This window comes from Stegostoma tigrinum, chromosome 18, assembly GCF_030684315.1.
Source record: "Stegostoma tigrinum isolate sSteTig4 chromosome 18, sSteTig4.hap1, whole genome shotgun sequence".
NCBI classification, from domain to species: Eukaryota; Metazoa; Chordata; class Chondrichthyes; order Orectolobiformes; family Stegostomatidae; genus Stegostoma; species Stegostoma tigrinum.
In genome coordinates this window covers 18,998,518-19,013,752 of record NC_081371.1, presented here as the reverse complement: position 1 = coordinate 19,013,752, position 15,235 = coordinate 18,998,518, and positions in this window count along the sequence as shown.

Sequence of the window (15,235 nt, the reverse complement as noted above, 5' to 3'; positions counted from 1 at the left end):
GTCCAAATATCTGACTTTAGCAGATTTAGAATATAGAATAAATATTGTAATATTTCAAATGTCAGATAACAAGTACCCATTTCCAGAGATCTATGAATTTGCATGTTGTAATGCTTGGCTAGGTAAGCAATTCCACCTCATGCTTTGCAAATGCCTGTTATCTTTGACATGATCACTCACTTCCACTTCTAACATCACTCCAGCACTGTCCAATTTGTTGATTATATGATTGCCATTTTTCTCTATCCACTCATGGCCAGAGAATCACCCATGATGGCTTCTTTTCTTGTTTCATCTCCATAACTGCTGGTGTCCTCCTAGATCCTTAATGTAGTCCTATTTTTCAGCAATGTGCTCCCCCTTGTCATCAGCAATGTCAACTTAGAATACAGCATCGGTTTCCGCATGAATGCTAACACCACCCAGAGCTATCTCAGTCACTTTTTTTCAAATCCTCCACTATTCCTAACTAGTCATATCTTCACTACGAAATGAGCAAAAATTCCTGAAGCCAATACTTTTGCCATACTGTCTACCTTAGTCACCAAACATTTCTCTTCCTGGCAACTGAACAAGTCAGTTCACAACTTGGGTATCATATTTCAATCCAAGGTTGAACCCATATATTCCAATCTTATATGCATTAAAACTGATTATTCCCTTCCTCCATGACATCATCTAACTTTGTCCATTACCTCAACACACCTGCTTCTGTGACCATCATCCTTGCATTGGTTTCTCTAGATGTGACTTCTAGCTGGCCTGCCATATTCTACCCTTGATCCATATAAAATCCTGCTGTCTTCCAAGACATCTGTACTCCTCCAATTCTGCCCTCTTTAGATTTTAATCACTCCAATATTGGCAGCCATGCATTCTTCTCCCAAGGCCCCAAGTTTTAGAAATCCCACGCCCCCCCACAAATATCTCCATCCCTCTAAATCTCTTACTTCCTTTAAAACAATTTTGCAAATCTATCCCTTTGACCATCCCTATTATGATATTGCTAATATCTGCTGCTGTGGCACATGTCAAACCTTGTTTGATAATGCCCCTGCAAAGCTCCTTCGGAATGGTTCCTGCCTCAGTGGAACTATACAAATTCAGATTATTGTTGTTCAGATCACAGTAGCTATTTCTAAATTATTTGGCCAACACTTCAAAGGTATTTATTTCTGGATTAATAGGTCAGTCTTTTAAATAGAGATCAGGCATGTTGAATGCCACACCAGGAAATGTTGACATGTTGACCCACTCCACCCGCTGCTCTTTTCTTTGGCCCCATCTTCCCACCACACCTGCCTCACCTACCAGCTCTCCGCCACAGCTTCTTCCACTCTCTGGCCTGTTCCCCCTTCTCTCCTGCTCTCTAAGCCCTTTCATTATTCTTCAGTATCTTCTTAATAAGGATCACAGTGCTTCCGAGTTTTGTACCATCCACAATTTAGAAATCATGCCCTGTACACTGAAGTTTAGTTAATTCGTATATCTCAGGAAGACACCATAAGACAAAGTCCATCAAGTCTTCTCCACCATTCAATGAAATCATGGCTGATCCAGAAATCCTTCTAAGAGCATGGTTTCCAACACTGGCCCACGGAACCTCTACAAATAGCCTTCCTTCAATCTGGAAAAAGACCATTAACTAACTCTGTTTCATGTCTCTCAACTAACTTTGTATCCATACTGTTGGATTGCCTTTTATTCTGTAAGTTTGCTGACAAATTTATATTGCACACTTCATCAATTCCTCCTTGAAGTCCATGTACATCACATCAGCTGGATTAAAAACTGAAGTGGCTGGAAAAGCTCAGCAGGTCTGGTAGCACCTGTGAAGAAAAATCAGAGTCCACTGACCCTTCCTCAGAACATCAACAGGATTGCCTATTGTAACTGCATGAGCACATCATCAGAAACCCTCACAGTTAAACATGATTTGCCCTTAGCCTTGCTAGCTTTCCTTAATTTACCTACATTTCTCCAGGTGACTACTAAATAATGCTTCACCACCACCAATGTTGCATTAACTTAATGTTTCAAATGATGCTTCACAATAAAAACCTCATATAAACTTTAACTTCCCTTCCATTAATTTGTATATATGTCAGTTTTCAAGCCAATGTATCTTTGTATTTTGATTTAGCATTTATGCTTCACTGAGGCTATCACAGCACATGTTGTCCTTTTCAAGTCTACAGATCCAGAAAATTCATAAAGCAACTGAAAGCAATAAGCACAAGTATGACTGAGTTGCCTAGGCATTGACAGTTGTAGTGGTCTTATTCAGGGCCTACACATTGGACATCCCTCTTCTAGAATTTGGGACAAAATCAAAGAGGAAACTTTCAATACGCGGAAGCTAAGGGCCTTTCCATTGTGAAATTACACCAAAAATGTAACAAATCAGATTTTTCACTTCAGTGATTAATATATAATGTCATTTGGCACTGGGAAAGTTTATACAGGGGAATAAGCTAAACATGACAAAAAGTTGGTAATGTTTGAGCATCATAGAATCCAAGGTCTAAAATTCAAAGGTTAACATTGTCACAGACAGAATTTTAATTATCGAGCATTTTAATTATGTTGCCAAATCTTAGACTGGAAGTTTATCAAATTTGATGCCTCACCAGTAAATACTTCAGAAACAAAATACTGTGATACTGGCACTTTTTTTTTTCAAAAAATGGGAAACTGACAAAAATACTTGGGTTCTTACAAAATCTGTGGAGAGAGATTCAGTCCTATTTCAGGCTGGCAGTCATTCACCAGAGTTCAGAAAAGTTCATTGATCTGAAATGCTAACTCTGTTTCTCCTTCTATGGATGCTGCTTGAGGGCAGTACGATAGCTCTGCGGTAGCAGCACCAGGCACCCAGGTTTGATTCCAGCCTTGGGCGACTGTCTGTGTAGAGTTTGCACATTCTCACTATGTCTGCGTGGGCTTCCCCCGGGTGCTACAGTTTCCTCCCACAATCCAACGATGTATAGGTTAGGTGGATTGACCATGGTAAATACAGGGTGGTAGGGATAGGTTGGGATGCTCTTCAAAGGGTTGGTGCAGAGGATCTTAGGTGCTACATTTATTACAATGGAAAGTCAATGCACCAAAGGAATGGACAGTGGTTTTATCACTCAGGCAGAAAAAAGGTTTACCATCACTAAAATAGGCACTCTGGTGTCTACTTTGCAAACTCTATTCTGGTTACAGAAGTGAACACAACAGGTTGACTGTTTTCATTTCTTTCAATGGAAATAAATACTAGATGATGATCATCATCATCCATGAATCTCCTCTGTCTACTTCCAAGCATATGGCTCAAAATGTGTTTGAAATAAATTAGAAATACTTCATTCCTCATTCCATTTTAATAATTTAGTTATTCTCCATCTAAATATTGCAAACAGGGTTTTGTTCCACTGGCAGTAGCATTATCAGAAGGAATGCATAAATGACTGTTAGGAGGATTTCCTTTTTAATTTCATCCCTATTCTTAAATTTTCAAAAGCAATGTCTAAATCTCTCCCCTGCCATCCCTGTTGAATAAGACAGAACCTGAAAGGGTTACCTGACATCACGGGATAAGTTCCACCCATCAGGATTTAAAGGGTTGTCCCTGAGAGCTCCAAAGGATTGGAGTGCCAGAGTTGTAGTTTTTCAGCTGTGTCTGAGTTGTGTACCGGTTTGGGGCAGCACAGTGGCTCAGTGGTTAGCACTTACAGCACCAGGGACCTGGGTTCGATTCCAACCTCTGTGTGGAGTTTGCACATTCTCCCTGTGTCTGCGTGGGTTTCCTCGGGGTGTTCCGGTTTCCTCCCACAGTTCAAAGATGTGCAGGCTAGATGGATCGGCCATGCTAAATTGCCCATATAGTGTTCAGGGGTGTGTGAGTTATAGGGGTTGGGTCTAGGTCGGATGCTTCAAGAGGCGGTGTGGACTTGTTGGGCCGAAGGGCCTATTTCTGCACTGTAGGGAATCTAATCTTTTAATAGCAGTAATGTGTACTTAAATTATCTTTGGGTTGAATCTGATGCATTACAAGAGAATCTTTTAGCAATCTAGCTAGCTAATAAGTACTATGTATTAATGCCTTTTACTACCTATCTGTCTACCTACCTACCTACCCACCCACGTAGCTACCCATCTAACTATCTCTCCATCTATCTCTCAAGATTGAGAAAACCTTCTGCTGAAGAATTTATTTCAATATACATCCCCACATGACATCTGTACCATATACTTAAACCAATTTGTAAGAATTGGTGGCAATGAACCTACCAAAGGCTTCTCAATCACACCATTATGGCATGCCAGAACCAGAAACTTTTAATGCCAGAAAAATAATTACCAAGGAGGGGAACCAACTCACATTGTACACTTAACTGTACCAACTGCTTTGCTGCATTGAACAGTAACTTCAACGCAATATATTGCCGAACTTAGCTGGTCTAAGAAAAAAAATCATGCACTGCTTAACATTGGAAATGCTGACATCAAATTCATAATAGTCACCTAGCCAAGAATTGTCATTGTAAGTGTGACATGGTGGGAGTGGTGATGGTTAGAATAGGATGCTCTTCAGAGAGTTGCTGCAGACTCGATGGGCCTTCTGCACTGTAGGCTTCTATAATTCTAAGCAAGGTGCTAGAGATTACATGATGAACCTGGAACAATCAAGGAACTATTTTGTAGTATTCGGCCATGTAAAGGAAAACTGCCTCTGAGAAGATAATTTCATGGTAAGGCCAGAAATCCTGTGATCGATGATCTGTGATCTATGACATCAGTGACTAAGTTACAATGATGCAGTCACAACCAAACATGAAAGGGCATATGTTATTCTATTGTAACTCCTGGAGCACTGAACTCCAAAAGCATATATTATTTTGATATCCTTGTTTTTGGATGATAAGCTATTATAAAGTAAATATTGCAGTATTTAAAAGAAACATAAATGGAGGAAAGGATCTCTGAGGAAGCAATAATTGGAAACTAAATTTGTAGGCTTTTAAATCACTGAGATAGCCAAAACTGCAGATGCTGGAGTCAGAGATAATTATGTGTGGAGCAGGAGGAACATAGCAGGCCAGGCAGCAGCAGAGGAACATTAATGCTGACATTTCATGTCGGGACCCTTTTTCTGCTCTTTCTCATCTGTGTAGGCTTTGCAACAAATAATACTAACAAACATTTTGCTATTCTGTAAGATTATCATCACTCACATGAGTCAGGTACAGTGTCTGTGTCTTTCTAGTAGCCAAGCTATTAATTACCACCAAGAATAGTTTCTCTACTGATGATGTAAGTTAAAGACGTTTAACAGCGAACTACCATTTGTTAAATCAGGTAACTGGAGCAGAATATCGATTGCCTGGTGTTTCTCCGATTCAATGTCTAAGGATTTTGCTTCTTTATCAATTGTCTCCCCTCCTGGTTACAGTTCCACCAATGTTGAGCACCATTCAAACGGCAGAAACTAGAAAAAAGTAGAAGCCAGTTGGCCACTAAATCCTGTATTTGTAACATTGCTAACACAGTTCCTCTTATACTTCTGCCAGCTCCAGGCTTGTCCACCATTTACATACGCACAGCAGCTTCTGCTGTCCTAACGAGTGGACAACAAAGTCAAAGTGTTAGTTAACTGCTTGTAGAAATAAATCATTTAGCTGATCCAGATTAGAAGGAAAACCTCATGTCCCAATGTAATTGCAGTTTCTCTCACATTTATGGAATCTGTGGGCACACAAACCATTTAAGAACTCACAAGAACTCCGTGTTAGCTGTAGCTTATGGTTAAGTCAATGTTTGTCCCTTTGTAAGATCATTTCATTCCATGAAAGTTCCAGGTATTAAAATCAGACAATGGAGTTTGGAAATCAGTAGTCTATACTTTATCACCATTTGGGACACAATTACCTCTGTCCTTTGGAAATCATAATTTCCACCAATGGGAAAGAAATTATCTTAATTTCTCTGCCCAGACCCCGCATGCAGACTCCTTAGGATTCTCAATACCTCTTCTCAAATATCTTCTCAACCTTCTTTATTTACAACAGTCCTAACTTTTCCAATCTCTCCATATAACTGAAGTTTCTCATCCCTGAAACTTTTCATGAATCTTTTCTGCACACTGTGTAACATCGTTCATTCCTTCCTAAAATGTGATGTCCAGAAGCTGAGACTAAACCAATTATATGCAATTATATAACTTCCTTGCTTTGTATTTCATGCCCCTATTTATAAAGCCCAGATGGCCACATTCTTTAGTAACCAATCTCTCAAGCTTTTCTGCTGCCTTAGTTGACTTATGCACATATACACTCCACTCCCTCTGCTCCTGCACTGCATTTTAGAATTGTACCCTTTGTTTTATATTGTCTGTAGGCATCTCCTCTGCATTAGATATCATTTGTCCATTCCATCAATCTCTGTATTCTTTTGAAACCGCACACCATCCTCACAGTTCACCATATTTCCACGTTTTGAGTATATGTGTAAATCCTGACATTGTGTTCTGTACACCAAAGTCTAGGTTATTAATATATATCAGAAAGATCATGAGTCTCTGAGAAACTCCATTATAAACCTTTCTTCCGTCTGAAAAATAGTACACTATTTTCCCTCTCTGTCTATTTCCGGTCACCCAGCCATATCCACATTGTCCCTTTCATTTCAATGCACAAATGTTACTCAAATACATCAGTAACCATACCCTCATCAACCCTCTCTATTACATTATCAGAAAACTCAAGTAAGTTAGTTAAACACAATTTTCCTTGAAGAAATCTCTGCTGACTTTCCTTAATTAGTCTACATTTGCCCAAGTGACCATTAATTTTGCCTCAAATTGTCATTCAGAAAAGCTTCCCTACCACCGAGGTTAAACTGACTGAACTTTTTTTTAATATTTGCAAATCGTCAGTCATCTGGAGTTAAAGAAATTTAGATATTTATGGTCAGTGCCTCTGCAATTTCCAATCTTAGTTCCACCAGTATACTTGAATACATATCAAGTGTAAACTATGCCATACTTTCCCCTTATCAATTTTAATCTTTACAAATGTCTAAATTGTGTCCCATATCTTCTTTGATAAGGACAGAAATAAAGTAATTAATTAGCAACTCAGCTTTGACTACATGTCATTGTATTAATGTCCTATTTGTTCCCAAGATACCCCCATTCAATCCCCCCACCCCATCTTTGCCCATCCTTTTGATCTTTATATATCTATAGAAGAAGCTGGATTCCCTTTTGATTCTCTAGTTGTTTGTCTCTTCTTATCTGTTTGTAGCTGTTATTTACATTGTATATTTTACTTTGACCCTGCAATGTTCAGCCTGATTCTCAATTGTGTTATCCTCCTATTACCTTTCATAAACAGACTTTTCTTACTTCGTTTTAATCCTTATCTCTTTTGTCGTCCAGGGAACTCCAGATTTGTTTGCCTGACCATTTCCCAACAGGGAAATGTACCTTGTCCGTACCTGTACTAATTCATTGCCTAAATTATGAAGGAAAATCTCCCAGAAATAAAGGAAAATCTAGGAACAAGTGTAAAAGAGGAAACGTAGGATATTAACATCAGTTTTTAAAAAAGTACTAAGAAAATTAATAGGACTTAAAGTAGATAAATCTAATGACAAACATCCAAGAGTGTTAAAAGATGAAGCTGTCAAGATTATAGATGCATTGGTGGCCATCTTTCAAAATTCTGTCGGCTTTCGAATGGTTTCTGTAGAGGAAATTTTTCCCACTATTGAAGACAGGAGGGAGAGAGAAAATGGAGGACACAAAGACACTTCATGTGGATTTGGGGTGAAGGCAACTGTCTAGTGGTATTATCGCTGGACCGTTAATCCAGAGACCCAGGTTCTGGGGACTGGGGTCTGAATCCCACCTCAACACATGGCGGAATTTGAATTCAATACTAAAAGGAATCTGGAATTAAAAATCTAATGAAGACATGAATCCCTTGTAGATTGTCAAGAAAAACACGTGGTTCACAAATGTTCTTTAGGGAAGGAAACTGCCATCAGATTCACAGCAATGTAGCTGAGTCTTAACTGCTGTCTGGGCAATTAGGGCTGGGCAATAAATGCTGGCAAAACCCTCATCCCACTGTTATGGACCAGAACAAACTCCTTCAAAGCAAAACACACTTTGTTCTTACACTATAATTAAAATACAGACAAAATAAGAATCAAGAAAACTTGCCTAACTGTAACTCTATCAAAATATGTAACCAGATAATATTTGTTAACTACTACTGATTAGCTAGTCCAAGATAGTAACAGTCCATAAGCACACCCTTGGCAGGGTGAGGTGCATAGCAGCTCCAAAACCCAACAGCTACTGAAAGTTAAACTAAAATCCTGTTTTTTTGGGAGCTTGATCCTATCTCTTCAACCATCTCTTCATGCTGCTTCAAGGCCTCACAAGCTGTTTATGGCTTGGAGCAGACCACTTGGTACCAGTGTTTCAACCTCTCTTCCTTAAAAGAAAGGACAAAATATATTTCTTAAAGCCATAGTAGCAATATACCATGAATGAATTTAAAAAAAATTAGTGTGCAGGCAAAACAACTGGCAGATGGGGTGCGATTTGGTGATATGTGAGGTTAATCAATTTCTGGAAAAACAAAATAGAGTATTTCTTAAATGATGAGAGGCAGGCAATTGTTGAACTTCAAGAATACTTGGATGAAGTAGACTTGGTTAGAAGACAAATGGTATGTCGGCCTTTAATACAAAACAAATTCCTGGGATGGAGGGTTTATCCTGTGTGAAAAGATTAACATACTGGGCCTACATTCTCTGAAGTTTGAAAGAATGAAAGGTGATCTCATTCAAATGTGGAAAACTCTTATAAGGATAAACAGGATAGATTAAGGAACAATGCAGAATAACATAGAAAATTCTCCTGTACATATTCAAATTTTGCCCCTTTTTGCCCTTCACATTACTACTTCTTTATTTATTCATTCACGGGATGAGGCCATCGCTGGCTAGGCAGCGTTTATTGCCCATCCCTAATTGCTCACAGAGCAGTTAAGAGTCAACCACACTGCTGTGGATTTGGAGTCACATGTCGGCCAGACCAGGTAAGGATGGCAGTTTCCTTCTCTAAAGGGCATTAGTAAACCAGATGGCTTTTTCCAACAATTGACTCATAGTCATCATTAGACTACTAATTCCAAATACTTATTGAATTCAAATTCCGCCACCTGCCATGGTGGGATTTGAACCCAGGTCCCCAGAACATTAGCTGGGTCTCTTGATTAAAAGGCCAGTGATAACACCTTAGGCCATTGCCAGCCCATCTATCTCATTCTATGTTCAGATCATTAAAGTGTCCTGTTATAACTAATCTACAATTCTTGCACATTTGCTCCTGAATATCTTTGTCAATAGTTAGTTGCCTGTAGACTACACCAAGCAACGTGTGGCTCGTGTTCTGTTCCTTGGCTTTATACAAATAGATTTTGTCATTCTCTGTACTCTCAGACATCTCCCTTCAGCTCTGAATAGTGTCTGTAATCAGTTCTACAACATCTTTCTTTTCTCTCTCTGCTATTTTCTCTAAATTCCTTGAATTCAGGGATGCTTAACACCTACTTCTGCCCTTCTTTGTGCCAGATTTTCATTCTTGCCGTACTGCATATTTCCATGTTGCCATCAATGCCTCCAACTCCACAAATATATTTACCTTGCTCCATGCACAATAACTCTAATTTATACTTTATTTCTTTACCTCTAACATTCAACCCAATTAATACCTCATTATTTTCTACTCTAATGCTGTCCCTCCCAATATTCCGTGCACCTAATATTCCTTTATTATATTGCCTCTTGGTTCCCTCACCATTGATAGGTTGTTTAAATGTTACACATGGGCACTAACAAACCACCACACAAGGAAATCAAAATTGCTTAGGTGCAACCTAGCCAGCCAAGCATTCATCTGCTTTATCCTCTATACTTAATAACATGTGGTCTTGGAAGTAGTCCAGAGATTACTAATTTTGAAGCCTTGCTTAATAATATATTACCTAGCTTCCTAAATTCTGAATGCAGGACCACATCCCTCTTTCTGTCTGGTCGATGTCAATAACTAGAGGCATAGATTTAAGGTAAGAAACAGAAGGCTCAGAGGAGAGTTGAGGAGAACTTTTTCACTTAGGAGGTGATGGAAGCCTGGAATTCACTTCCTGAAAGTGTGGTTGAGCCTCAAATCTTTGTAACACTTAGCAATATTTAGACATTCACTGCTTTGCCCTAGCCTCCACAACCATGGCTAAAGGCTGGAAAGTGAGATTAGTATAGTCAGATCTTTGCTGACTGCATGGACACAGTAGGATGAGTGGCTTCCTTCTGTGCAATAAACATCAATGAGTCTATGAATTTTATCCCTCGTCATTCAAAATTAATATTTTATGATTCTCTTTGATCAATAATACTTCTCCCTTTTTTAATCCTGTTAACCAGGTCTTCTTGACTAATATTTGTTTTTACTGCTCCTGTCACAAAGCTGTACACACAAGGAGCCTTTGGGGCTTATCTCTCCTAATTAATGATAACATGCCAGGAGCATTCCTGATGTAACTCAGAAACTGTCACTAATAGTTATGAAAGTGTATCATTTGGAGTAAAATCTCCACTTTTAATATCTCTGCAGCTGGATTCCTCACTCTTGATTGAAATGTGGCCTTGCGTACAAACATATTTATTTATTTACATCCTGCTAAAATATGTTAATCAATTTCCCTGCACCCAAATAAATCCTTGCATCACTAAATATGAAAGCTTAGTTCATTACTACTTTTTAAACATACATGAGTAACATCATGTAAGCTTCCTTCATATTAAATATACTGAGCATGTATTTCCTTTGCTTATTTGTATATATCAGGGTAATATTTATTTGTTGTTCCTTGCATAATATCATTGATATTATTTCTCTGGCATATCTAACATTGAGTTTAAGTTGCTTGCTCTTGTTGCTAGTATGATAGTTGTGTCTGTTGGGTTAATATGTATTTTTATTTCCTTTTTATGTCCTTACTTAATATTTTGCTGCATTCAAAAGTGAAAAAGTGTAGGGTACTTAGTGGAGATGATGTTGCAACCAAGATCGTTTTGTGTAAGAGCTTTCACAAAATGGCTGTTCCATCTGCACAGCCATTTTATGACTCCTCTGAAGCTGCTAGGTAATGCTAAGAGACAGCAGCAGGGCACAAACAAGCAGCTTACAGTCCTGGACAGAACCCAGATCCTCAAGGAGCTGACCTTGGGCGGAGGCCATCAACTGTTCTTTTTCAGCAGCGCAAATGTGTTGGCAGGTGTGTTAGCTCCATAGTCTCTAACAATTAATAGACAGAACATGCTTTGCAAAAGGTCACAGAGCCAAGCCCTTGGCACCAGGCCAGCAAATTGTTTTCACATTTACTATTTTTAAAGCTCTTTTAATGACTCTGCTGACAAATTTTTCGTCAAAAAAGAATAAACATTTCATAGGTATAATCTTTTCTTGCATTGCATTTGCTCCCATGAGAAAATGAAGCCAAATGAAAATATTGCTTGGCATCAGTAACTGCCAGTCAGCACAAATGGGGCAGAAGGGCTACACCATCTGACAGTCACACAGATGTCTCAGTGACAATTTATTGTGTTCCAGCAGGATTTTGTTTATGCAACAAAAATCATTTCTGTGAAACTGGAATATTTAATTATATTTGCCTTTTTTAAAAGGAGCAACACCTTCACTACAAAATATTTGGCAATCCAAACCATTCTGTATTAAAGAAGGGGGAAGATAGCATTTTTCATTGTGGTGTCCCCTGCAGAGAAGCAATGAGATAATACCATTTGACGGCACGGTGGCTCAGTGGGTTAACACTGCAGCCTCATAGCACCAGGGACCCAGGTTTGATTCCAGCCTTGGGCAACTGTCTGTGTGGAGTTTGCACATTCTCCCTGTGTCTGTGTGGGTTTCCTCCAGGTGCTCCGGTTACCTCCCACAGTCCAAAGATGTGCAGGCGAGGTAGATTGGCCATGCTGAAATTGCCTGTAGTGTTCAGGGGTGTGTGGGTTATAGGGGGATGGGTCTGGGTGAGATGCTTCAAGGGGTGGTGTGGACTTGTTGGGCTATGGGGCCTGTTTCCACACTGTAGGGAATCTCATCTAATGTAAGACTTGCATCAGAATGTCATGCATTTATGAAACATTTTTTTCGTGAAGATGTTGTGAATTTAACACACCTGAACATTCCTATACAAATAACGACATTCAGTACAAACGAAACAGTGCCAAGTTTTCTAAAATAGATCATTTTTGGTCACAGATTCCAGAAAATACTTTGTTTTAAACTTGTATATGTATTAACATCAGATCTGCAAAACTATTTAATTTCTTAAATGGTGTTATATAAAACATTAGATGTACCACAGTTTACAGTACTTTGTGCACTTTGGACCCCATTCCCTTGAAAGAATATTGAGGTCAAAGAAAAGGTACAGCACAAATGTACAACAATGCTGTCTAGTATGAAAACCAAGGAAGATTTTCATCTATATGCACTCCGGTTTATTTAACTGCTAAACATCTTAAAGAATTTCATAGACAATAAAGTGTTTATCTGACTGGTAATCATTGTTGCAATGGCAGAAATGTGATAACCAATTTAACTCCCATAAATAGCAAAATGATAATGTAACGATAATTTTTTTGTGATATTGGTTGTGAGATAAATTTTGCCTAGTACACAGGAGAAAGTTCTGCTCCACTTCAAAATAGTGCTGCGCAATATTTTGTGCCCACATGAGAGAACCAATGGCAACTTGATTTAACACCTTCTCTGAAAGATAACATCTTGGCCAGTGATATCAGAGATAATGGGAACTGCAGATGCTGGAGAATCCAAGATAATAAAATGTGAGGCTGGATGAACACAGCAGGCCGAGCAGCATCTCAGGAGCACAAAAGCTGACGTTTCGGGCCTAGACCCTTCATCAGGGTCTAGGCCCGAAACGTGAGCTTTTGTGCTCCTGAGATGCTGCTCGGCCTGCTGTGTTCTTCCAGCCTCACATTTTATTATCTTGGCCAGTGATATCACAGTTGAACCTGTTAGCCTAAAGATACACAAATTAGAGCATCTATTTGCTCAGACATTTTGTGCAATATTATTTCTTAGGTTTCCAGTTTACTTCCACATTACCTGTGGACTCTGGCAGCACTTGAAAGCATTTGGTTTGTTCAAGTTTGAATCTGTATTTTACTGATGGTGATTTGAGCTTTAAATACAAAACTGTCTGATTGAGTTTCAGCAGATGAGCATTTTTTTTTAGTGCTATGTAAGGTACTCCATACTTCTGAAGACTCAAAAGCAATGAAATACACAGAATGTTTTTAATAAAGTCATTTTTGGGTATTACAGTCTTCTGCATTGGAGGATATCTTTTCTGGAATATGGTGTTCTATATGTTGAGCCCATGGAATGCATAGATGTCATCAGTGTTGCCAGTGTTGATTCTTGTCCACGGCCAAAAACTTCAGTGCTCTAAACAAAGTTTCATCCATTGTTTTCGAATAAGTTATTAAAGTATACCAATAGATCTCACAAGGACACTTGTGATAACTGCCTGGAAACATCTATCATTGACCTAGAACCTTGTTCAGTTTAGCCAGTTAGTAATTCTTGTTATCCTGACTTTAAAATGTATAACATGCCACGACAAAAGGACTGCTGAACCTGAATGAAACACCATCTGAGTATTTCATTGTTTGACCTTTGCATCATATATCTCGTCCAATTTCAAAAATACAAAAAGAGTATCATCATAATATCTCGCCTACAATTGAAAATTTTAATTGTGATACTGTGTCTTACAAAGTAAAAAGCTCATGTTTTAAAAAATTAACATTTCACGATCATAAGAAAATCAAGATATAGATATTTCATTTTTTTGTATAAGAATAAAAAGCTGTGTTGGAAAAGACATTGGAAAATACTTAGGGCCAAAGAATCTTTTGTTCTTTAGAAAGTTGTGACTTGGGTCTTGGTGGCCATTAGCTGTGAACCATATGATGCATGATGTGCTAAACCATGGAAAATGTGTATTCTAGAGTCACATCAACTGGTTACAGCAAAAATAAATCACAATAAATCAAACAGAATCAATGTCTTTTTTAAAGATTGTTTCAGCACATAAAATGCCTGGGAGAATCAATACAATTTTTATCATACTTCTAATTTTCTGTCCCTGTTATGGCTTCATAGTGGCTACCCACAGGACTGTTTTGTACTTTATCTTACTTACAAAGATTGCATCTCAATGTATAACACCCACTTTTTACACACACAATTTTCCATATAATTTTAATTTTGTTAAAGTGGTAGTCAGGGAACTTGAGATCCTGGTCAATTCAGGGTCAAAGATAATGGCAACTGCAGATGCTGGAGAATCCAAGATAACAAAATGTGAGGCTAGATGAACACAGCAGGCCAAGCAGCACCTCAGGAGCACAAAAGCTGACGTTTCGGGCCTAGACCCTTCATCAGAGCCAAGTCAGGGTCAAGTTAATTTCAGGTATTTTTCCCACATTCTTATTTATTGTAAAAGATTTCACATTTTAATACATTAAAAGTACACCCAACCATGTAGGAAATACAATGTGAGACTTGCTGAGGAGAAATTATTGAAAACACTTTATACAAAATTGTCGTAAAGCATCTGAAAATCTGATTTGGGACCAACCTGAAGTTTTGAGCATAAAGTTATAATCTGTAAAGATCTGCCATAGAAACAAAAAGACTTGGTTTTATGAAATAAGAAGAGAAAGTGCTGGAAATATTCAGTGGTCTAACAGGATCTGTGGAGAGAGATATACAGCTAGTATTTCAAGTTGAATATTACCCTTCAGAGCTTTTAACAGCCTTTGCACGTAGAAGTGTTTCCCAGTTTTTCTGTATTGTGTACTGATGTGGGAAATATCTGGCTTTGTAAAAAAAATTATCAGTGCATGATTTTTGGACACATCCTAATGGAAAATCATATCACCTAAAAATAGTTGCCCATTTCTAGTACTACTGTTAGTGACAAGTACTCTGTGGTCAGGTATATTACAGTCAGATGCAATATAATGGTTTCTCTCTACTCTTAACCCAAAATCTCTAAATCCTTTTGCACAGATGTGGTTTACTCCATTTCCCACATCAGTGATCCTAATCCCCACTTAA